General features: G+C 49.9%; 1 pseudogene across 1 annotated transcript in view; it reads right to left on the minus strand.

Annotated features, from left to right (window-relative positions):
• LOC144675280 (C-type lectin domain family 17, member A-like) overlaps positions 1–21,542 on the minus strand; it is a 96,536-nt pseudogene extending 74,994 nt beyond the window's left edge. The window contains exon 1 of the transcript XR_013574914.1: positions 21,471–21,542. The product of XR_013574914.1 is annotated as a C-type lectin domain family 17, member A-like (transcript). The remainder of the gene's footprint in view (positions 1–21,470) is intronic.
• Between the last annotated feature and the right edge of the window lie 1,596 nt (positions 21,543–23,138).

The following is a 23,138-nucleotide window of genomic DNA, read 5'->3' on the forward strand; positions in this document are numbered from 1 at the left end:
CGCTGCGGGAGAGGGGTTACTGAGTGACTGTGTGAGGGAGCTGGATTAACATCAGTAGAGATACAGTCAGTCACACAGGGCGCTAGGCGAGAGGGGTTACTGAGTGACAGTGTGAGGGAGGTAGATTGACATCAGAAGAGATACAGTCAGTGAAACAGGGCGCTGCGGGAGAGGGGTTACTGAGTGACTGTGTGAGGGAGCTGGATTAACATCAGTAGAGATAGAGTGATTCACCCAGGGCGCTGGGGGAGAGCAGTTACTGAGTGACAGTGTGAGGGAGCTGGATTAACATCAGTAGAGATACAGTCAGTAACACAGGGCGCTGGGTGGAGAGGAGTTGCGGTGTAACAGTGTGTGGGAGCGGTATTAACATCAGTAGTGATACAGCCAGCAAGACTGTGAGCTGCGGGGAGAGGGGTTACTGAGTGACAGTTGAGGGAGCTGGATTAACATCAGTGCAGCTACAGTCAGTAACACAGGGTATTGGGGGGGAGAGGGGTTACTGAGTGAGAGTGTAAGGGAGCTGGATTAACATCAGTAGAGATACAGTCAGCAAGAGAGTGCGCTGCGGGCAGAGGGGTTACTGAGTGACAGTGTGAGGGAGCTGGATTAACATCAGTAGAGATACAGTCAGTAACACAGGGCACTGGGGTAGTGGTGTTGCTGAGTGACAGTGTGAGGGAGCTGGATTAACATCAGTAGAGATACAGTCAGTGACACAGGGCGCTGGGGGGAGACGGGTTACTGAGTGACAGTGTGAGGGAGCTGCATTAACATCAGTAGAGATACCGTCAGTAACACAGGGTGCTGGGGTAGTGGTGTTGCTGAGTGACAATGCGAGGGAGCTGGATTGACATCCCTAGAGATACTGTCAGTAACACGGGTTGCTGGGGGGAGAGGGCTGATTCGGTGACAGTGTTTATTGGAGCTGGTTTAACATCAGTAGAGATTCAGTCAGTAACACAGGTCGCTGGGGGGAGATGGGTTACTGAGTGACAGTGTGTGGGAGCTGGATTAACATCAGTAGTGATACAGCCAGCAAGACTGTGCGCTGGGGGGAGAGGGGTTACTTAGTGACAGTGTGAGGGAGCTGGATTAACATCAATAGAGATACAGTCAGTAACACAGGGCGCTGGGGGGAGAGGGGTTACTGAGTGAGAGTGTGAGTGAGCTGGATTAACATCAGTAGAGGTACAGTCAGTAACGCAGAGCGCTGCGGGGAGATAGGTTACTGGAGTGACAGTGTGTGGGAGCTGGATTAACATCAGTAGTGATACCGTCGGTAACACAGGGCGCTGGGGGTAGAGGGGTTACTGAGTGACAGTGTGAGGGAGCTGGATTAACATCAGTAGAGACACAGTCAGTAACACAGGGTGCTGGGTGGAGAGGGGTTACTGAGTGACAGTGTGAGGGATCTGAATTAACATCAGTAGAGATACTGTCAGTAACAGAATGCGTTGGGGGAAGAGGGGTTACGGAGTGAGATTGTGAGGGATCTGGATTAACATCATTGGAGGTACAGTCAGTAACATAGGGCGCTGGGGGGAGAGGGGTTACTGAGTGACAGTGTGAGGGAGCTGGATTAACATCAGTAGAGATACAGTCAGTAACACAGGGGGCTGGGGGAGAGAGGTTACTGAGTGACTTTGAGGGAGCTGGTTTAACATCAGTAGAGATACAGTCAGTAACACAGGGCGCTGGGTTGAGAGGGGTTACTGAGTGACAATGTGAGTGAGCTGGATTAACATCAGTAGAGATACAGTCAGTAACACAGGGCGCTGGGGGGAGAGGGGTTACTGAGTGAGGGTGTGAGGGAGCTGGATTAACATCAGTAGAGATACAGTCAGTAACACAGGGCGCTGGGGGAGAGGGGTTTCTGAATGACAGTGTGAGGGAGCTGGATTAACATCAGTGGAGATACAGTCAGTAACATAGTGCGCTGGGAGGAGAGGTGTTACTGGAGTGACAGTGTGAGGGAGCTGCAATAACATCATTAGATATACAGTCAGGAACACAGGGCGCTGGGGAGACATGGGTTACTGAGTGACAGTGTGAGGGAGCTGGATTATCATCAGTAGAGATACAGTCAGTAACACAGAGCTCTGCAGGAGAGCGGTTACTGAGTGACTTTGAGGGAGCTGGTTTAACATCAGTAGAGATACAGTCAGTAACACAGGGCACTGAGGGGAGAGGGGTGACTGAGTGAGAGTGTAAGGGAGCTGGATTAACATCAGTAGAGATACAGTCAGTAACACAGGGCGCTGAGGGGAGAGGGTTTACTAAGTGACTGTGAGGGAGCTGGATTAAAATCAGTTGAGATACAGTCTGTAACACAAAGCGCTGGGGTGAGCGGAGTTACTAGAGTGGCAGTGTGTGGGAGCTGGATTAACATCAGTAGAGATACAGTCATCAAGACTGTGCGCTACGGGGTGAGGGGTTACTGAGTGACAGTTTGTGGGAGCTGGATTAACATCAGTAGAGATACAGTCAGTAACAGAGGGCGCTGGGTGGATCGGGGTTACTGAGTGACAGTGTGAGGGAGCTGGATTAACATCAGTAGAGATACAGTCAGTAACACAGGGCGCTGGGGGGAGAGGGGTTACTGAGTGACAGTGTGAGGGAGCTGGATTAACATCAGTAGAGATACAGTTAGTAACACAGGGTGCTGGGGGGAGAGGGGTTACTGAGTGACTGTGTGAGGGAGCTGGATTAACATCAGTAGAGATACAGTTAGTAACACAGGGTGCTGGGGGGAGAGGGGTTACTGAGTGACTGTGATGGAGCTGGATTAACATCAGTAGAGATACAGTCAGTAACACAGGGCGCTGGGGGGGAGAGGTGTTCCTTAGTGACACTAATTATTGCTATTAGTGAGACTTGGTTGCAGGAGGGGCAGGACTGGCAGCTCAATGTTCCGGGGTTCCGTTGTTTCAGATGTGATAGAGGGGGAGGGATGAAAGGGGAAGGAGTGGCATTACTAGTCAGGGAAAATATTGCAGCTGTGCATAAGCAGGACAGCCCGGAGGGCTCGTCTGCAGAGGCCATATGGGTGGATCTGAGGAATGGGAAAGGTGTGACCACACTAATAGGGTTGTATTATAGACTGCCCAATAGTCAGAGAGAATTGGAGGAGCAAATCTGTAGAGAGATAGCAGACCGATGTAAGAAACAGAAAGTTGTGATAGTAGGAGATTTTAACTTTCCACATATTGACTGGGACTCCCATACTGTAAAAGGGCTGGATGGCTTGGAGTTTGTCAAATGTGTTCAGGAAAGTTTTCTAAATCAATATATAGAGTTACCAACGAGAGAGGATGCAATACTTGATCTCCTATTAGGGAACCAGACAGGTCAGGTGACAGAAGTATGTGTAGGCGAACATTTTTGGTCCAGTGACCGCAATGTCATTAGTTTTAAGCTAATTATGGATAAGGATAGGTCTGGTCCTCGAATTGAGATTCTAAATTGGAGAAAGGCCAATTTTGTGGAAATGAGAAAGGATCTAGGTAGAGTGGATTGGCATAAGTTGTTTTCTGGCAAGGATGTGTTCAGTAAGTGGAAGGCATTCAAAGGCAAAACTTTGAGAGTGCAGAGTTTGCATGTCCTTGTCAGGATTAAAGGCAAAGTTAACAGGCATAGGGAACCTTGGTTTTCAAGGGATATTGGCGATCTGGTTAAGAAGAAGAGAGAGGTGTATAGCAGGTATAGGCAACAAGAAGCAAATGAGGTACTTGTAGAGTATAGAAAATGTAAGAAAATACTAAAAAAGGAAATCAGGAAGGCAAAAAGAAGACATGAGGTTGCTTTGGCAGATAATGTGAAGGTAAACCCGAAGGGTTTCTACAAGTATATAAAGAGTAAAAGGATAGTAAGGGACACAATTGGTCCCCTTGAAGATCAGAGTGGTCATCTATGTGTGGAGCCTCACGAGATGGGGGAGATCTTAAACAGTTTTTTTGCATCAGTATTTACTCAGGAAACTGGCATAGTGTATAAGGAAGGAAGGGAAACAAGCAGTAGTTTCATGGAACATATAGAGATTAAAGAGGAGGAGGTGCTTGCTGCCTTACAGCGAATAAAGGTAGATAAATCCCCCGGGCCTGACATGATATTCCCTCAGACCTTGAGGGAGACTAGCGTAGAAATTGCAGGGGCCCTAGCAGAAACATTTAAAATGTCCTTAGCCACGGGTGAGGTGCCGGAGGATTGGAGGGTAGCTCATGTTGTTCCGTTGTTAAAAAAGGCCCCAAAAGTAAACCAGGTAATTACAGGCCAGTGAGCCTGACGTCAGTAGTAGGTAAATTTTTGTAAGGTGTTCTGAGAGATCGGATATATAATTATTTGGACAGCCAAGGGCTGGTTAAGGATAGTCAGCATGGCCTTGTGCGTGTTAGGTCGTGTTTAACGAGCCTTGTAGAGTTTTTCGAGGAGGTTACCAAGAAAGTAGATGAAGGAAAGGCTGTGAATGTTGTCTACATGGACTTTAGTAAGGCCTTTGACAAGGTCCCACATGGGAGGTTAGTTCAGAAGGTTCAGACACTTGGTATCCATGGAGAGGTTGTAAATTGGATTCGAAATTGGCTGTGTGGGAGAAGACAGAGAGTGGTAGTGGATGATTGCTTCTCAGACTGGAGGTCTGTGACTAGTGGTGTGCCTCAGGGCTCTGTACTGGGACCATTGTTATTTGTTGTCTATATCAATGATTTGGATGATAATGTGGTGAATTGGATCAGCAAGTTTGCTGATGACACTAAGATTGGAGGCGTTGTGGACAGCGAGGAAGGCTTTCAAAGCTTGCAGAGAGATCTGGACCAACTGGAAAAATGGGCCAGAAAATGGCAGATGGAATTTAATGCGGAAAAGTGTGAGGTGTTACATTTTGTAAGGTCAAACCAAGGTAGGACATACACAGTAAATGGTAGGGCACTGAGGAGTGCGGAGGAACAAAGGGATCTGGGAGTTCAGATACATAATTCCCTGAAAGTGGCATCACAGGTAGACAAGGTTGTAAAGAAAGCTTTTGGCATACTGGCCTTCATAAATCAAAGTATTGAGTATAGGAGTTGGGATGTTATGGTGAGGTTGTATAAGACATTGGTGAGGCCAACTTTGGAGTATTGTGCACAGTTCTGGTCGCCTAACTACAGGAAGGATATCAGTAAGATTGAGAGAGCGCAGAGAAGATTTACTAGGATGTTGCCGGGTCTTAAAGAGTTGAGTTACAGGGAAAGATTAAACAGGTTAGGACTTTATTCCTTGGAGCGTAGAAGAATGAGGGGAGATTTGATAGAAGTTTACAAAATTGTGAGGGGTATAGACAGAGTAAATGCGAGTAGGCTCTTTCCACTTAGATTAGGAGAGATAAACACGAGAGGACATGGCTTTAGGGTGAAAGGGGAAAGGTTTAGGGGGAACTTCTTCACTCAGAGAGTGGTGAGAGTGTGGAACGAGCTACCATCTGATGTGGTAAATGCGGACTTCCTCTTAAGTTTTAAGAATAAATTAGATAGATACATGGATGGGAGACGTCTGGAGGGCTATGGACTAGGTGCAGGTCAATGGGACTAGCGGAATAATATTTCGGCACAGACTAGAAGGGCCGAATACCCTGTTTTCTGTGATGTAGTGTTCTATAGTTCAATGGTTCGATGTGAGGGAGCTGAATTAACATCAGTAGAGATACAATCAGTCACACAGGGCACTAGGGGAGAGGGGTTACTGAGTGAGATTGTGAGGGAGCTGGAATAACATCGGTAGAGATACAGTCAGTAACAAAGGGCGCTGGGATAGTGGTGTTGCTGAGTGGCTGAGTGACTGTGTGAGGGAGCTGGATTGACATCCATAGAGATACAGTCAGTAACACAGCGAGCTGGGTGGAGAGGCTTTACTGAGTGACAGTGTGAGGGAGCTGGATTAACTTCAGCAGAGATACAGTCAGTAATACAGGGTGCTGGGGTAAAGAGGGTATTGAGTGAGAGTGTGAGGGAGCTGGATTGACATCAGTTGAGATACAGTCAGTAAGACATGGCGCTGAGCGGAGAGGGTTTTACTGAGTGAGTGTGTGAGGGAGCTGGATTAACATCAATAGAGATACAGTCAGTAACACAGGGCGCTGAGGGTGTGAGGTTGCTGAGTGACAGTGTGAGGGAGCTGGATTAACTTCAGCAGAGATACAGTCAGTAATACAGGGCGCTGGTGTAAAGAGGGTATTGAGTGAGTGTGTGAGGGAGCTGGATTGACATCAGTTGAGATACAGTCAGTAAGACAGGGTGCTGGGGATGAGGGGTTACTGAGTGACAGTGTGATGGAGCAAAAATAACATCAGTAGAGATACAGTCAGTAACACAGGGTGCTGGGGGTAGAGGGGTTACTGAGGGACAGTGTGAGGGAGCAGGATTAACATCAGTAGAGATACAGTCAGTAACACAGGGCGCTGGGGGGAGAGGGGTTACTGAGTGACAGTGTGAGGAAGCTGGATTAACATCAGTAGAGATACAGTCAGTAACACAGGGCGCTGGGGCAGATGGGTTACTGGAGTGACAGTGTGTGGGAGCTGGATTAACATTAGAAGAGGTACAGTCATTAATACAAAGTTCTGGGGGCGAAGGTTTACTGAATGACAATGTGAGGGAGCTGGATTAACATCAGCAGAGACACAGTCAGTAACACAGGGCGCTGGGGGGTGAGAGGTTACTGAGTGACAGTGTGAGGGAGCTGGATTAACATTAGTAGAGATACAGTCAGTAACACCGGGCGCTGGTGGAGAGGGGTTACTGAGTGACGGTGTGAGGGAGCTAGATTAACATCAGTATAGATACAGTCAGTAACAAAGGGCGTTGGGGTAGTGGGGTTGCTGAGTGACAGTGTGAGAGAGGTAGTCAGTAACACAGGGCACTGTGGAGACAGGGGTTACTGAGTGACAATGCGAGGGAGCTGGATTAACATCAGTAGAGATACAGTCAGTAACACAGGGTGCTGGGGTGTAGAGGGGTTACAGAGTGACAGTGTGAGGGAGCTGGATTAACATCAGTAGAGATACAGTCAGTAACACATGGCGCTGAGCGGAGAGGGGTTACTGAGTGACAGTGTGAGGGAGCTGGATTAACATCAATAGAGATACAGTCAGTAACACAGGGCGCTGAGGGTGTGCGGTTGCTCAGTGACTGTGTGAGGGAGCTGGATTAACATCAGTAGAGATACAGTCAGTAACACAGGGCGCTGGGGGGAGAGAGGGGTTACTGAGTGAGTGTGTGAGGGAGCTGGATTAACATCAGTAGAGATACAGTCAGTAACTTGGTAACCCATCCCCGCTCTTTAAGAGTGGTAAAGCCTCATTAGAATCAGGCCCCATCCTCCCCGGCACTGGGATCACAACCACCTCAACGTGAAGGGTAAACCAGGTCTGAACTTTCTAAACACTCACATCCAAAATATAAAGTTATAAACTGCTCCAAACACCTCGAAAAACTGGGGTTCTCCTCACCCCCTCCCCCCAAACTGTGGGACTCCTCACCCCCTCCCCCCAAACTGTGGGACACCTCACCCCCTCCCCCCCCAAACTGTGGGACTCCTCATCCCCTCCCCACCCAAACTGTGGGACTCCTCACCCCCTCTCCCCCAAACTGTGGGACTCCTCATCCCCTCCCCACCCAAACTGTGGGACTCCTCACCCCCTCCCCACCCAAACTGTGGGACACCTCACCCCCTCCCCCCCCAAACTGTGGGACTCCTCATCCCCTCCCCACCCAAACTGTGGGACTCCTCACCCCCTCCCCACCCAAACTGTGGGACTCCTCACCCCCTCTCCCCAAACTGTGGGACTCCTCACCCCCTCCCCACCCAAACTGTGGGACTCCTCATCCCCTCCCCACAAACTGTGGGACTCCTCACCCCCTCCCCCCACCCCGCAAACTGTGGGACTCCTCACCCCCTCCCCCCCACCCCCGCAAACTGTGGGACTCCTCCTCACCCCCGCCCCCCCAAAACTGTGGGACTCCTCCCCCCCTCCCCCCCCCCAAACTGTGGGACTCCTCACCCCCTCCCGCAAACTGTGGGACTCCTCACCCCCTCCCCCCCAAAATTGTGGGACTCCTCACCCCCTCCCCCCCACAAACTGTGGGACTCCTCACCCCCTCCCCCCCAAAACTGTGGGACTCCTCACCCCCTCCCCCCCACAAACTGTGGGACTCCTCACCCCCTCCCCCCCAAACTGTGGGACTCCTCACCCCCTCTCCCCCCCACAAACTGTGGGACTCCTCACCCCCTCCCCCCAAACTGTGGGACTCCTCACCCCCTCCCTCCCCCCCCCTCAAACTGTGGGACTCCTCACCCCCTCCCCCCCTTCCAAACTGTGGGACTCCTCACCCCCTCCCCTCACCCAAACTGTGGGACTCCTGACCCCCACCCCCTCCCCAAACTGTGGGACCCCTCCCCCCCCCCCCCAAACTGTGGGACCCCTTCCCTGAGGAGGGAGTGACTGGCCCGCTCTCTCGCTCCCGCTCTCTCGGAGATCTGCTCTCTCTCTCACTTTTACGACGGTGATGACCTGTTCTTCTCGAGTCACTGACCACTGGACCGGAGCCTCCAGAGGAGGAACTGCAGGCAAACGCTTCACTGGGCAAATAGTGAGGCAGTGGCACTCAGTCCCTCACTCTCTCACTCCCTCTGAATGCCTGGGAGAGGCTGGACATGTCACGGTGCTGTTCTGCTCTCCTACCAGCAAGGGAACGGGTCGGGCACTGCAGCAGACGGGAAAAGATGAATGGTTGTGAGGTGTTGCGTGTTGTGGGGCGGGCGAGGGGGTGGGGGGTGGGGGGTGGTGGGTGGAGGTGGGCAGGACAGTGGGAGTGACGGCCTGGGGTCTTTCTACAAGCCTGGAGTATTCATCAGATGAAGAGTCATAAGGACTCGAAACGTTACCTGTCTTCCTCTCCGCAGATGCTGTCAGACCTGCTGAGTTTTTCCAGCTATTTTTAGTTTTGTTTCAGATTTCCAGCGTCCGCAGTGTTTTGCTTTTATCCTGGTCAATCCCCTCTGCACTCTCTCCGGTGCAGTCACTTCCTTCCTATAATGCGGATTCCTGAACTGCACGTAATACTCGAGCTGTGGCCTAACCAGCGTTTTATACAGTTCCAGCATAACCTCCCTGCTCTTATATTCTGTGCCTCGGCTAATAAAAGCAAGTATCCCATTTGCCTTCTTAACCACCTTATCTACCTGTCCCGCTACCTTAAGGAACTGGTGGACATGCACACCAAGGTCCCTCTGATACTCAGTACTTCCCATTCATCATGTATTCCCTCACACTTATCCGGGTTAATTCCATTAGCCACTGATCAGCCAATCTGACATCAGCCCATCTCTCTCCTCCTGTAATCTAAGGCTATCCTCCTCACTATTTACCACCCCACCAATTTTCGTGTCATCCGCGAACTTACTGACCAGCCCTCCTACATTCAAGTCTAACTCGTTTATATATGCCACAAACATCAAGGGACCCAACACCGATCCCTGTGGAACCCCACTGGACACAGGCATCCAGTCACAAAAACCCCCCTCGACCTTCACCCTCTGCTTCCTGCCACTCAGCCAATTCTGGATCCAATTTGCTAAATTGCCTTGGATCCCATGGGCTTTTACCTTCGTTATCAGTCTCCCACGCGGGACCTTATCAAAAGCCTTGCTGAAGCCCAAGTAGACTATGTCAAATGCATTGCCCTCATCTACATACCTGGTCACCTCTTCGAAAAATTCAATCAAATTGGTCAGACATGACCTCCCCTTAACAAAACCACACTGACTCTCCTTGATTTAATCCCTGCCTCTCCAAGTGTAGATTAATTCTGTCCCTCAGAATTGCTTCCAATAGTTTCCCCACCACTGAGGTTAGACTGACTGGCCTGTAGTTGCCTGGTTTATCCCTTCCTCACTTCTTCAATAACGGTACCACGTTGGCTGTCCTCCAGTCCTCTGGCACCTCTCCTGTGGCCAGAGAGGTAATGAAAATTATTGCCAGTGCCCCTGCTATCTCCTCCCTTGCCTCACTCAACAGCCTGGGATACATTTCATCCGGGCCTGGAGATTTATCTACTTTTAAGCCTGCCAGACCACTTAGAACCTCTTCCCTTTCTATGCTCATTTCTTTCATTATATCACAGTCCTTCTGCCTGATTTCCATACCCACATCGTCCCTCTCACTTGTGAACACCGACACAAAGTATTCATTTAGAACCATACCTACGTCTTCCGGCTCCACACTCAAATTACCACTATGGTCCTTAATGGGCCCTACTCTTTCCCTAGTTATCCTCTTACTCTTGATGTACTTGTCAAATAACTTTGGATTTTCCTTTATTTTACCTGCCAATGTTTTTCATGCCCTCTTTTTGTTCTAATTTCCTTTTTAAGTTTCCCCCCTACACATTCTATACTCCTCTCGGGTTTCCGCTGTTTTGAGCCCTTAGTATCTGCCATAAGCCTCCCTTTTTCTATTTATCCAATCCTGTATATCCCTCGACATCCAGGGTTCCCTGGATTTGTTGGTCCCACCCTTTGCCTTTACAGGATTATGTTGGCCCTCTATTCTCACTATTTCCTTCTTGAATGAGTCCCACTGATCTGATGCAGATTTACCTGAAAGTAGCTGCTCCCAGTCCACTCTGGCCAAATCATATTTGACCTTATTAAAATCGGCCTTCCCCCAATTTGGAACTCTGATTTCTCGCCCATCCTTGTCCTTTTCCATAACAACCTGGAATCAAATAGAGTTATGATCACTATCTGCAAAATGCTCCCCCACTGATACCTCTACCAATTGCATTTGTTGGAGTTGTTCAATGTTGAGGTTGTTGTTGAATTTGTTGGTGTTTCTCAACGTTGGTGTTGTTGTTGAATTTGTTGTTTTTTAATGTTGAGGTTGTTGTTGAATTTGTTGGTGTTTTTCAATGTTGAGGTTGTTGTTGAATTTGTTGGTGTTTGTCAATGTTGAGGTTGTTGGTGTTTTTTCAATGTTGAGGTTGTTGTTGAATTTGTTGCTGTTTTTCAATGTTGAGGTTGTTGTTGAATTTGGCGGTGTTTTTCAATGTGTCACATGGACAAACGCGGGTGAATTAAGGAAAGCCAGCACGGACTTGTTCAGGGAAAATCCTGTTTAACGAACTTGCTGGAGTTTTATTGATAAGGGAACAGAGAGGGTTGATGAGGGTATCTTTGTGGATGTGATGTACATAGACTTCCAGAAGGCATTCGATACAGTGCCACACAACAGGCTTGTCAGAAATGTTATAGCTCACGGGATGAAATGAATAGCAGCAACGTAGATAGAGAAGGAGAAACAGTTCCGTTGGGGGAAGGTGCGAGGATGAGAGGGACACAGAATTCAGTTAATCTGTGAAAGAAGCAATTGTGTTTTCCTGCTCGTTGTGGTCACTTCCTAGTTAAATATCAGGACACCGAATACACCTAAGGGATTGGTTAAAGCAAAAGTACGTAGTTTAGTATATGAAGGAATTGAGAAATTGGGAGCTGTATTACAAAGTTGGAGATCTTGTACACATGTCTGAGTTGGTAGGTTCCTCAGAACGAACTGTTCCGGACAGGAGAGAGACAGGCAAACTGTACTTCTGTCTCTCAACAACTGTCCGTACGCAGAAGGTGTTTTGAATTCTTTGTGAAGTAGGTTGTGGTGTGTTTTCCCAAACCCTCAGTGTGTCTGATCCACTTTACTAATCACTCACAGCAAACTCACATTATGATCAACTCGGGTTAGTTTATTTACATTTAAAACCCGGGGCAGGAATGTTCACAAAGTCACACACTCACTCACGCTCACACACCCAATCGCACACACTCTCACTCACACTCACACACTCACTCACACAACTCACACACACACACACAACACAGACACACACTCACACACACAAAAAACACCACACACTCACACAAACACACACACAAGCACACATACTCACACTCTCACACAAACACACAGATTCATACAACCAAACCACACACTCACACTCATACACACTCACACACACTCACTCGCACACTCACACACTCAAACCCGCACACTCACACGCGAACACACACAGATACTCACTCTCACAAACACACAGCCACACATACACACAGACGCACACGCACACATACAGACACACACACACAAACACACACACACACACAGACACACACACACAGAGTAATGGAGGGTAGAAAAAGGAAACATTTACAACTATGGATAGTAACAGTACAAGAACCACGGAGATTAAATGAGTTCACATGATTTCCAGAGTCTGAGAAGAAAAAGTCCAAAGGCTATTTCCGATGTGACCGAGTCAATTCCAAGTCCAGTGGGAGCTTACTTGCACGCAAATTGAATGCCTCGTTTCTGACATGACAACTATGAAAAAACTGTAAAGAGTTGCTTCATTGGCTGCAAAAGCATGTTGGGGATCTCCTGAGTTAGTAAAAGGTGCTAGAGAAATGCAGGACTTCTGTTCTGTTGCATTTTGTCGGATTCCTGCCTGGATTTATAATGGGGTTTTACAATGTCAACCGTCACACTGTCATTCCCACCTCCCAACACTGGTGGCGCTGCAGGAAGCTCCTCCTGGGGGAGATGGGGAACAAGATGAACTTTCACCTTTCGGACGTGGCCTCGGGCAGCCGGGGATTGTGGGGAAGGGAGGAGGGGCTGGGGATTGTGGGGGAGGGAGGAGGGGCTGGGGATCTTTGGACAATCCTGACACTCTCGTTCTGTGTCCCAGTCTCTCTTCAGGAACAATATTTCTCAATATCAGCTGCCTCGATGCAGGGCAGTGCCCTTTTCGCACAGATGAAAGGGAGGCGATCGGTACAACTGGCATCATTCCAGCCGTTTATTCTGATACTGGCGCAGTTTTCATTACCATTCACATTATTCGGTTCATCCTGATCCCATCGAGTAAAACTGGGAATTGGGGAAATAAAAAATACCGATAAAAATCTGACACCTTCCTGCACAGAATCAGCAAGATTCCTACAGCCCGGTACAAATCCCAAACTAATCCCACTGTCCCGCTCTCTCCCCATAGCCCTGTACAAATCCCAAACTAATCCCACTGTCCCAATCTCTCCCCATAGCCCTGTACAAATCCCAAACTAATCCCACTGTCCCGCTCTCTCCCCATAGCCCTGTACAAATCCCCAACTAATCCCACTGCCCCGCTCTCTCCCCATAGCCCTGTACAAATCCCAAACTAATCCCACTGCCCCGCTCTCTCCCCATAGCCCTGTACAAATCCCAAGCTAATCCCACTGTCCCGCTCTCTCCCCATAGCCCTGTACAAATCCCAAACTAATCCCACTGCCCCGCTCTCTCCCCATAGCCCTGTATCAATCCCAAACTAATCCCACTGTCCCGGCTCTCTCCCCATAGCCCTGTACAAATCCCCAAACTAATCCCACTGTCCCACTCTCTCCCCATAGCCCTGTACAAATCCCCAAACTAATCCCCCTGTCCCGCTCTCTCCCCATAGCCCTGTATCAATCCCAAACTAATCCCCCTGTCCTGCTCTCTCTCTCCATGCGATGCTGGGACTCACCTCACTGGGGTCCCATCCACCCATTTCCAGTTTCCTTCACTCTCTCGATCTGTTAGTCCGATCCAATAAGTCCCACGATAATGCTTGATAGATTTCTTTATGAAATTCTGCAACAGATATAATGATTTGGTGTCACCAGTTAGTATTACTGCCTTAATTCACACACACAATCACTCATATACTCACACAGACACACATACACCCACACACATGCCCTCACACGGACAGACACTCTCTCTCACACACACACACAACTGATACACAAAATTCCCCAAACCCTTTCTTAGGAAATTTTCCCTCATTCCCTCTGATTAAATATCAGGAAGACTGAAGCTATTGTTTTCCGTCGCTCTTCCAAACTCCATTCCCGAGTTACCGACTCCATCCTGGGAACTCTCTGAGTCTGAACCAGACTGTTCACAACCCTGGGGTTGTGTTTAACCTGGAGATGGGATTCCCATCTCATGTCCACATCGTCACCAAGACGGCCTCTTCCCAATTCCGTAACATCGCCCAGAACCACCCCGGGCTCAGCTCATCGACTGCTGAAACCCTCGTTCATGTAGTGTAGAGGGAGCTTTACTCTGTATCTAACCCCGTGTTGTACCTGTCCTGGGAGTGTTTGATGTGGATGGTGTAGAGGGAGCTTTACTCTGTATCTAACCCTGTGCTGTGCCTGTCCTGGGTGTGTTTGATGGGGACAGTGTAGAGGGAGCTTTACTCTGTATCTCGCCCCGTGCTGTACCTGTCCTGGGAGTGTTTGGTGGGGACGGTGTAGAGGGAGCTTTATTCTATATCTAACCCCGTGCTGTACCTGTCCTGGGAGTGTTTGATGGGGACGTTGTAGAGGGAGCTTTACTCTGTATCTAACCCCGTGCTGTACCTGTCCTGGGAGTGTTTGATGGGGACAGTGTAGAGGGAGCTTTACTCTGTATCTAACCCCGTGCTGTACCTGTTCTGCGAGCGTTTGATGGGGACGGTGCAGAGGGAGCTTTACTCTGTATCTATCCCCGTGCTGTACCTGTCCTGGGAGTGTTTGATGTGGACATTGCAAAGGGAGCTTTACTCTGTATCTAACCCCGTGCTGTACCTGTCCTGGGAGTGTTTGATGGGGACGGTGCAGAGGGATATTTTCTCTCTATCTCATTCTGACAGATGCGTCTGTCATTCTCACCTGTTCCTGTTCTGTATTTATGATGATGAAGTGTGAATTTTGGGATTCACATTTTCGTTTTGCCGAGTTCCAGTTTCCTCTCTCCATTGAGAATCTATAGCAATGATGATTATGAACTTTCCAGCCGCTCGGGCAGAGAGACTCTGCAAAATTATAAAGACTTAATTCAGAGAAATGTATCGAAACGTTAGGAACAAGAGGAGGCCATTCAGCCCCTCTCGAGCCTGTTGCACAGGAACAGGAGGAGGCCATTCAGCCCCTCTCGAGCCTGTTGCACAGGAACATGAGGAGACCATTCAGCCCCTCTCGCGTATTTTACAACATTCTATTGAATCTGCTCTGTACCTTAACTCCGAGAGGCAGAGGCCGGGATAGTGCGGCCTTCACCCGCTTGGAGATTGAGGCCTTGACTGAAGGATGGGGAAGGGTGGGGGTGGGGGTGACCCCAATGGGACAGAGCGTGGGATGTTGCAGGAGGGGGCAGGAGTACGGCCGGCAGCTCCCACTCACCTGAACATATTCGGAGCATTGGGCAGAGCGATCGCGCTGTCTCGGACAATTTCTGGAACTTTCCATCCAGCTCTGTCAGGTTCCGCAGGGCAATGGCCAAGGTCCGGTTCAGGGGGTCAGCAGCATCGTGCACCTTGTTCATCTGTAGAACTGAGAGACAGAGTCAGAGTGAGTGAGGGCTGTGGGTTATATCAGAGTGTTACAGTGAGGGCTGTGGGTTATATCAGAGTGTTACAGTGAGGGCTGTGGGTTATATCAGAGTGTTACAGTGAGGGTTGTGGGTTATATCAGAGTGTTACAGTGAGGGGTGTGGGTTATATCAGAGTGTTACAGTGAGGGGTGTGGGTTATATCAGAGTGTTACAGTGAGGGGTGTGGGTTATATCAGAGTGTTACAGTGAGGGGCGTGGGATATATCAGAGTGTTACAGTGAGGGGTGTGGGTTATATCAGAGTGTTACAGTGAGGAGTGCGGGATATATCAGAGTGTTACAGTGAGGGGTGTGGGATATATCAGAGTGTTACAGTGAGGGGTGTGGGATATATCAGAGTGTTACAGTGAGGGTGTGGGATATATCATAGTGTTACAGTGAGGGAAGCGGGATATATCAGAGTGTTACAGGGAGGGGTGTGGGATATATCAGTGTTACAGTGAGGGGTGCGGGATATATCAGAGTGTTACAGTGAAGGGTGTGGGATATATGAGAGTGTTACAGTAATGGGTGTGGGATATATCAGAGTGTTACAGTGAGGGGTACGGGATATAGCAGAGTGTGACAGTGAGGGGTGTGGGATATATAGAGAATTACAGTGAGGGGTGTGGGCTATATCAGAGTGTTACAGTGAGGGGTGTGGGATATATCAGAATGTTACACTGAGGGGTTTGGGATATATCAGAGTGTTACAGTGAGGGGTGTGGGATATATCAGAGTGTTACAGTAATGGGTGTGGGATATATCATAGTGTTACAGTGAGAGGTGCGGGATATAGCAGAATGTTACAGTGAGGGGTGCGGGATATAGCAGAGTGTTACAGTGAGGGGTGTGGGATGTATCAGTGTTTCAATGAGGGGTGTGGGATATACCAGAGTATTATAGTGAGGGGTGTGGGATGTATCAGGGTGTTACAGTGAGGGGTGTGGGATGTATCAGGGTGTTACTGTGAGGGGTGTGGGATATATCAGAGTGTTACAGTGAGGGGTGTGGGGTATATCAGAGTGTTACAGTGAGGGGTGTGGGATATACCAGAGTGTTACAGTGAGGGGTGTGGGATATATCAGGGTGTTACAGTGAGATGTTCCTCCCCATACCGTGGACTGTGAGACCTGTAATAATAGCGAAGTTGCAGATTATGACAATGAGGCCGACCACGATGAGACATCTCGATTTTTTTGATCTTTTTCCTCCAACTGTTTCCTGCCCAGGTTTACCTGGAATAGAGAAGTAAAGATTGACCCACGTTGAGCAGCCTGTGTAACTGCACGGAACAGACAATGGTGACGTATCTACCTCCCTTATCGAGAGAAACAACAACCACGTTACTCGTTTATATCCCTTGTTTCACATCCCAGTGCACAGTACAGGAGAGTTATCAAAGAGAATCGAACACCGAGTCACACAGGGAGATATTAGGGACAGGAAACCAAAAGCTCAGACACAGAGATCGGCACAAGGAGTATCTTTCGGAGAGAGGCACAGAGAGGCAGAGAGAGGGAGAGAGAGGGAGAGAGAGGCACAGAGAGGGAGAGAGAGGGAGAGAGAGGGAGAGAGAGGGAGAGAGAGGGAGAGAGAGGCACAGAGAGGGAGAGAGAGGCACAGAGAGGGAGAGAGAGGCACCGAGAGGGAGAGAGAGGCACCGAGAGGGAGAGAGAGGCACCGAGAGGGAGAGAGAGGCACCGAGAGGGAGAGAGAGGCACCGAGAGGGAGAGAGAGGCGCAGAGAGAGAGAGAGGCACAGACACAGAGAGAGAGTGAGAGAGAGACAGAGAGTGAGAGAGAGACAGAGGGAGAGAGAGACAGAGAGAGAGAGACAGGAAGGGAGAGAGACAGAGGTGGACAGAAACAGGCGGAGAGGTTTTGGGAGGTAATTCCAGAGTTTAGGTCCCCAGGCACCTGAAGGCCTGGCCGCCAATGGCGGAGCGATGGGAATCGGGGAACGCTCGAGAGGCCGGGATTGGAGGAGCGCAGAGATTTCGGAGGGTGGTAGGAGGTTACAGAGATAGGGAGGGTTCTGGGTCTGGTGGAGGTTACAGAGAAAGAGAGTATTGTAGGGACTGGATGAGCTTACAGAGATAGGGAGGGGTCTAGGGGCTGGAGGAGATTACAGAGATAGAGAGCGTTGTAGGTGCTGGAGGAGGTTACAGAGATAGGGAGGGTTGTAGGGGCTGGAGGAGGTTACAGAGATAGGGCGGGGTGTAGGGGCTGGAGGAGGTTGCAGAGATAGGGAGGGGTGTAGGGGCTAGAGGAGGTGACAGTGATAGGGAGGGGTGTAGGGGCTGGAGGAGGTTAGGGAGATAGGGAGGGTTGTCGGGGGCTGGAGGAGGTTACAGAGATAGGGAGAGTTGTAGGGACTGGCAGAGGTTACAGTGATAGGGAGGGGTGTAGGGGCTGGAGGAGGTTACAGAGATAGGGAGGGTTGGAGGGGGTTACAGAGATAGGGAGGGGTGTAGGTGCTGCAGGAGGTTACAGAGATAGGGAGGGTTGTAGGGATAGGAGGAGGTTACAGAGATAGGGAGGGCTGTAGGGACTGGCAGAGGTTACAGAGATAGGGAGTGTTGTAGAGTCTGGAGGAGGGTACAGGGATAGGGAGGGTTGGAGGGGGCCGGATGAGGGTACAGAGATAGGGAGGGCCAGAGGAGCTGTAGGAGGTAACAGAAAAAGGGATGGTAGCAGGGTCTGAAGGATTTTGCAGAGTTGGGAAGGGTTGTAGGGGCTGGAGGAGATTACAGTGATAGGGAGGGTTGTAGGGGCTGTAGGAGGTTACAGAGATAGGGAGGGGTGTAGGGGCTGGAGGAGGATACAGAGATAGGGAGGGGTGTAGGGGCTGGAGGAGGTTACAGAGATTGGGAGGGTTGTAGGGGCTGGAGGAGGTGACAGAGATAGGGAGGGTTGTAGGGGCTGGCGGAGGTTACAGAGATCAAGAGGGTTGTTGGGTCTGGAGGAGGTTTCAGGGATAGGGAGTGTTGTTGGGGCTTGAGGAGGTTTCAGGGATAGGGAGGGTTGTAGAGGCTGAAGGAGGTTACAGAGATAGGGAGGGGTGTAGGGGCTGGAGGAGGTTACAGAGATAGGGAGGGGTGTAGGGGCTGGAGGAGGTTACAGAGATAGGGAGGGGTGTAGGGGCTGGAGGAGGTTACAGAGATAGGGAGGGGTGTAGGGGCTGGAGGAGTTTCCAGAGATAGGGAGGGTTGTAGGGGTTGCCGGAGCTTACAGAGATAGGGAGGGGTGTAGAGGCTGGAGGAGGTTACAGAGATAGGGAGGGGTGTAAGGGCTGGAGGAGGTTACAGAGATAGGGAGGTTTGTCGGGGCAGGAGGAGGTTACAGAGATAGGGAGGAGTGTAGGGGCTGGAGGAGGTTACAGAGATAGGGAGGAGTGTAGGGGCTGGAGGAGGTTACAGAGATAGGGAGGTTTGTCGGGGCAGGAGGAGGTTACAGAGATAGGGAGGGGTGTAGGGGCTGGAGGAGGTTACAGAGATAGGGAGGGGTGTAGGTGCTGGAGGAGGTTACAGAGATAGGGAGGGGTGTAGGGGCTGGAGGAGGTTACAGAGATAGGGAGGGTTGTAGGGGCTGGAGGAGGTTACAGAGATAGGGAGGGGTGTAGGGGCTGGAGGAGGTTACAGAGATAGGGAGGGGTGTAGGGGCTGGAGGAGGTTACAGAGATAGGGAGGGGTGTAGGGGCTGGAGGAGGTTACAGAGATAGGGAGGGTTGTAGGGGCTGCAGGAGGTTACAGAGATAGGGAGGGGTGTAGGGGCTGGAGGAGGTTACAGAGATAGGGAGGGGTGTAGGGGTTGCAGGAGGTTACAGAGATAGGGAGATTTGTCGGGGCAGGAGGAGGTTCCTGAGATAGGGAGGTGAATCCTCTCGCACTTCACCACGTCCCTCCCCTCGACTGCCCTGAACCATTGTGACCTCTGACCCCACACTCCCAGGATGACTGACCTTTGCCCGGGGTCACCTCTGGGCCTTGGTTCTGCTGCGGACTCCGTGGAGTGAAGTTGACTTGGGCGTAACTTGGTTCCTGTTCACCTACGAGTGTCGGAGAGAGATGGAGAGAGGGAGTGAGAAGGGATGAAGAACATGAGGATAGTTTGGTCAGTACGTGTGACGTAGGTGGGAAGCAGAGGACAACGACAGAGCAACAACACACACACTGACATGACACTCAGCTCTGGAGCACGCCAAGACGTAAACAGAACGTAGCCAGCATCTCAAATGCTTGACTAACAGTGGAGGGCAGTTGACACATAACTGCGACTTAGCAAAGACTTAACTCCCCCCTACACCAAGTGCAACACATAAGGAGCAGACATGGAAACCGAGGAGCAACAGGCACGTAGATACGGTGTGATTGTCACGTGCCTGAGGTCCAACAGAAATGCTGATAAGATGCAACGGATGTGCGATGGATGTGCAAGCTATGAGTAATTGAAACTTAACACACATGCAAGTGACACCTTACAGAAGAACAACTGGAACTGCACTCATGCTTAACTGTGACTTAACTCTGATGCAACAGAAACGTAACTGAGATGTAACTGACAGGGAAGAGACGTGTCGCACAGTTGTGACAGACGGAGGGTATTCGATTTCCAAGCAGAGATTAGCAGAACCAGAACTAAGGTCTAACAGATACGTAACTAAGGTGTAACTGGCAGAAAGGAGATGGAACAGTTGAGATATTGACTCAGGTATAACTTAAGACAAAACTGAATAAAGGTCTACCTAATGCATCATGCACAACGCAATAGAGAAATGACTAAAGCGCAGCAGGTTTGACACAAATCATTATCTTACGACTGACATACGATATCCGTAACTAACCTGTTGTACGGACCTTGGTTGTCCCGGAGGCAGGAAGGAAGTTCAGCTCCGAGTACAAGATCTCCGGATCGTCTGGAAAACGGAAACAGAAACTATACAATGGATGAGAGTTAGATACAGAGTAAAGCTCCCTCTACACTCCCAGGACAGGTACAGCACAGGGTTAGATACAGAGTAAAGCTCCCTCTACATCGTCCACATCAAACACTCCCAGGACAGGCACAGCCCGGGGTTAGATACAGAGTAAATCTCCCTCTACACCGTCCACATCAAACACTCCCAGGACAGGTACAGCACAGGGTTAGATACAGAGTAAATCTCCCTCTACACCGTCCACATCAAACACTCCCAGGACAGGTACAGCACGGGGTTAGATACAGAGTAAAGCTCCCTCTACACCGTCCCCATCAAACACTCCCAGAACAGGTACAGCACGGGGTTAGATACAGAGTAAAGCTCCCTCTACACCGTCCACATCAAACACTCCCAGGACAGGTACAGCACGGTGTTAGATACAGAGTAAAGCTCCCTCTACACCGTCCCCATCAAACACTCCCAGGACAGGTATAGCACGGGGTTAGATACAGAGTAAAGCTCCCTCTACACCGTCCCCATCAAACATTCCCAGGACAGGTACAGCACAGGGTTAGATACAGAGTAAAGCTACCTCTACACTGTTCCCATCAAACACCCCCAGGACAGGTACAGCACGGGGTTAGATACAGAGTAAAGCTCCCTCTACACCGTCCCCATCAAACACTCCCAGGACAGGTACAGCACAGGGTTAGATACAGAGTAAAGCTCCCTCTACACCGTCCCCATCAAACATTCCCAGGACAGGTACAGCACGGGGTTAGATACACAGTAAAGCTACCTCTACACTGTCCCCATCAAACACTCCCAGGACATGCACAGCACGGGGTTAGATACAGAGAAAAGGTTCCCCTGCACTGTCTTTATCAAACACTCTCACTCACTTTCTATCTCTCTTTTTCTCTCTTTCTGTGTTTCTCTCACTCTCTATGCATCTGTCTCTCTCACTCTCGTTGTCTCTCTCTCTCACTCTTGTCATTCTCTATCTTGTTCTTGCTCTATTTCTCTATATGCTTCCCCATATCCACCTCTCCCTCTCTGCCTCTCTCTCTCCATTGAACAGTTTAACCTACGTTCACTGGGGGCTGTTGTGTTGTTTTTGATGTGTCTTATGTTCATGTAGTCGGTGTCCTGCTCCATGGTTTGTGTCTGAGGGGGTCTCTCTCCTCCGTTCCTGTCCTGTCTGCTTCTCTCTCTCTCTCAGATTTATCTCAGTCTTTCCTCAGACTCGATGTCAGGGTGAAAACTTCCTCAAAACTGTTTCTGCCTCTTCGTTCCATTTCACAATGACACTTCCCCTGAGATCAGAATGAGAGGCTGGTTGTACTGACTCCAGGGGCAGCAGTCCCCCTCTCTCAATCTCTCTCACCATCTCTCTCTCTGTCTCCCTCTCTCTCAATCTCTCTCACCATCTCTCTCTCTGTCTCCCTTTCTCTCAATCTCTCTCACCATCTCTCTCTCTGTCTCCCTCTCTCTCAATCTCTCTCACCATCTCTCTCTCTGTCTCCCTCTCTCTCAATCTCTCTCAGCATCTCTCTCTCTGTCTCCCTCTCTCTCAATCTCTCTCACCATCTCTCTCTCTGTCTCCCTCTCTCTCAATCTCTCTCACCATCTCTCTCTCTGTCTCCCTCTCTCTCAATCTCTCTCACCATCTCTCTCTCTGTCTCCCTCTGTCTCAATCTCTCTCTCCATCTCTCTCTCTGTCTCGCTCTCTCTCAATCTCTCTCACCATCTCTCTCTCTGTCTCCCTCTCTCTCAATCTCTCTCTCCATCTCTCTCTCTGTCTCCCTCTCTCTCAATATCTCTCACCATCTCTCTCTCTGTCTCCCTCTCTCTCAATCTCTCTCACAATCTCTCTCTCTGTCTCCCTCTCTCAATCTCTCTCACCATCTCTCTCCCTGTCTCGCTCTCTCTCAATCTCTCTCACCATCTCTCTCTCTGTCTCCCTCTCTCTCAATCTCTCTCACCATCTCTCTCTCTGTCTCCCTCTCTCAATCTCTCTCACCATCTCTCTCCCTGTCTCGCTCTCTCTCAATCTCTCTCACCATCTCTCTCTCTGTCTCCCTCTCTCTCAATCTCTCTGTCTCCCTCTCTCTCAATCTCTCTCACCATCTCTCTCTCTGTCTCCCTCTCTCTCAATCTCTCTCACCATCTCTCTCTCTGTCTCCCTCTCTCTCAATCTCTCTCACCATCTCTCTCTCTGTCTCCCTCTCTCTCTCAATCTTTCTCACCACTTCTCAACCTCCCTTTCTTTCCCTTCCTTTCTCTCTGACTGTCTCTTTCACTCTCACTCTGCCTCTCTCTCTCTCTGTCGCTCGATCTCTTTCTCTCCTGTTCTCTGAAGCACTCTCACTATTTGCCACTCTCTCTCTCTCTCTCTCCCCCATTCTCTGTCTGTCTCTTTCCCTTTTTCCCTCTCTGACTCGCTCTCTTTGTCTCACTCTCTCTCTCCGACAGGCATGCGATTAGCTGCCACATCAAAGGTGACTCCGGAAGATAAGAGCACATGGTCTAGGGGGTAACATATTAGCATGGATAGAGGATTGGTCAGCTAACAGGGAGCAGCGAGTAGGGGTAAATGGGTTTTTTTCGGGTTGGCAAAATGTGACGAGCGGAGAGCCTCAGGGGTCAGTGCTGGGACCTCAACGATTCACCATTTATATGAGTGACTGGGATGAGGGCAGCGAATGTGTGGACGCTAAATCTGCCGATGACACCAGGATAGGTGGGAAAGTCAGTCG

The sequence above is a fragment of the Cetorhinus maximus genome, unplaced genomic scaffold (assembly GCF_964194155.1).
Source record: "Cetorhinus maximus unplaced genomic scaffold, sCetMax3.hap1.1 HAP1_SCAFFOLD_930, whole genome shotgun sequence".
NCBI classification, from domain to species: Eukaryota; Metazoa; Chordata; class Chondrichthyes; order Lamniformes; family Cetorhinidae; genus Cetorhinus; species Cetorhinus maximus.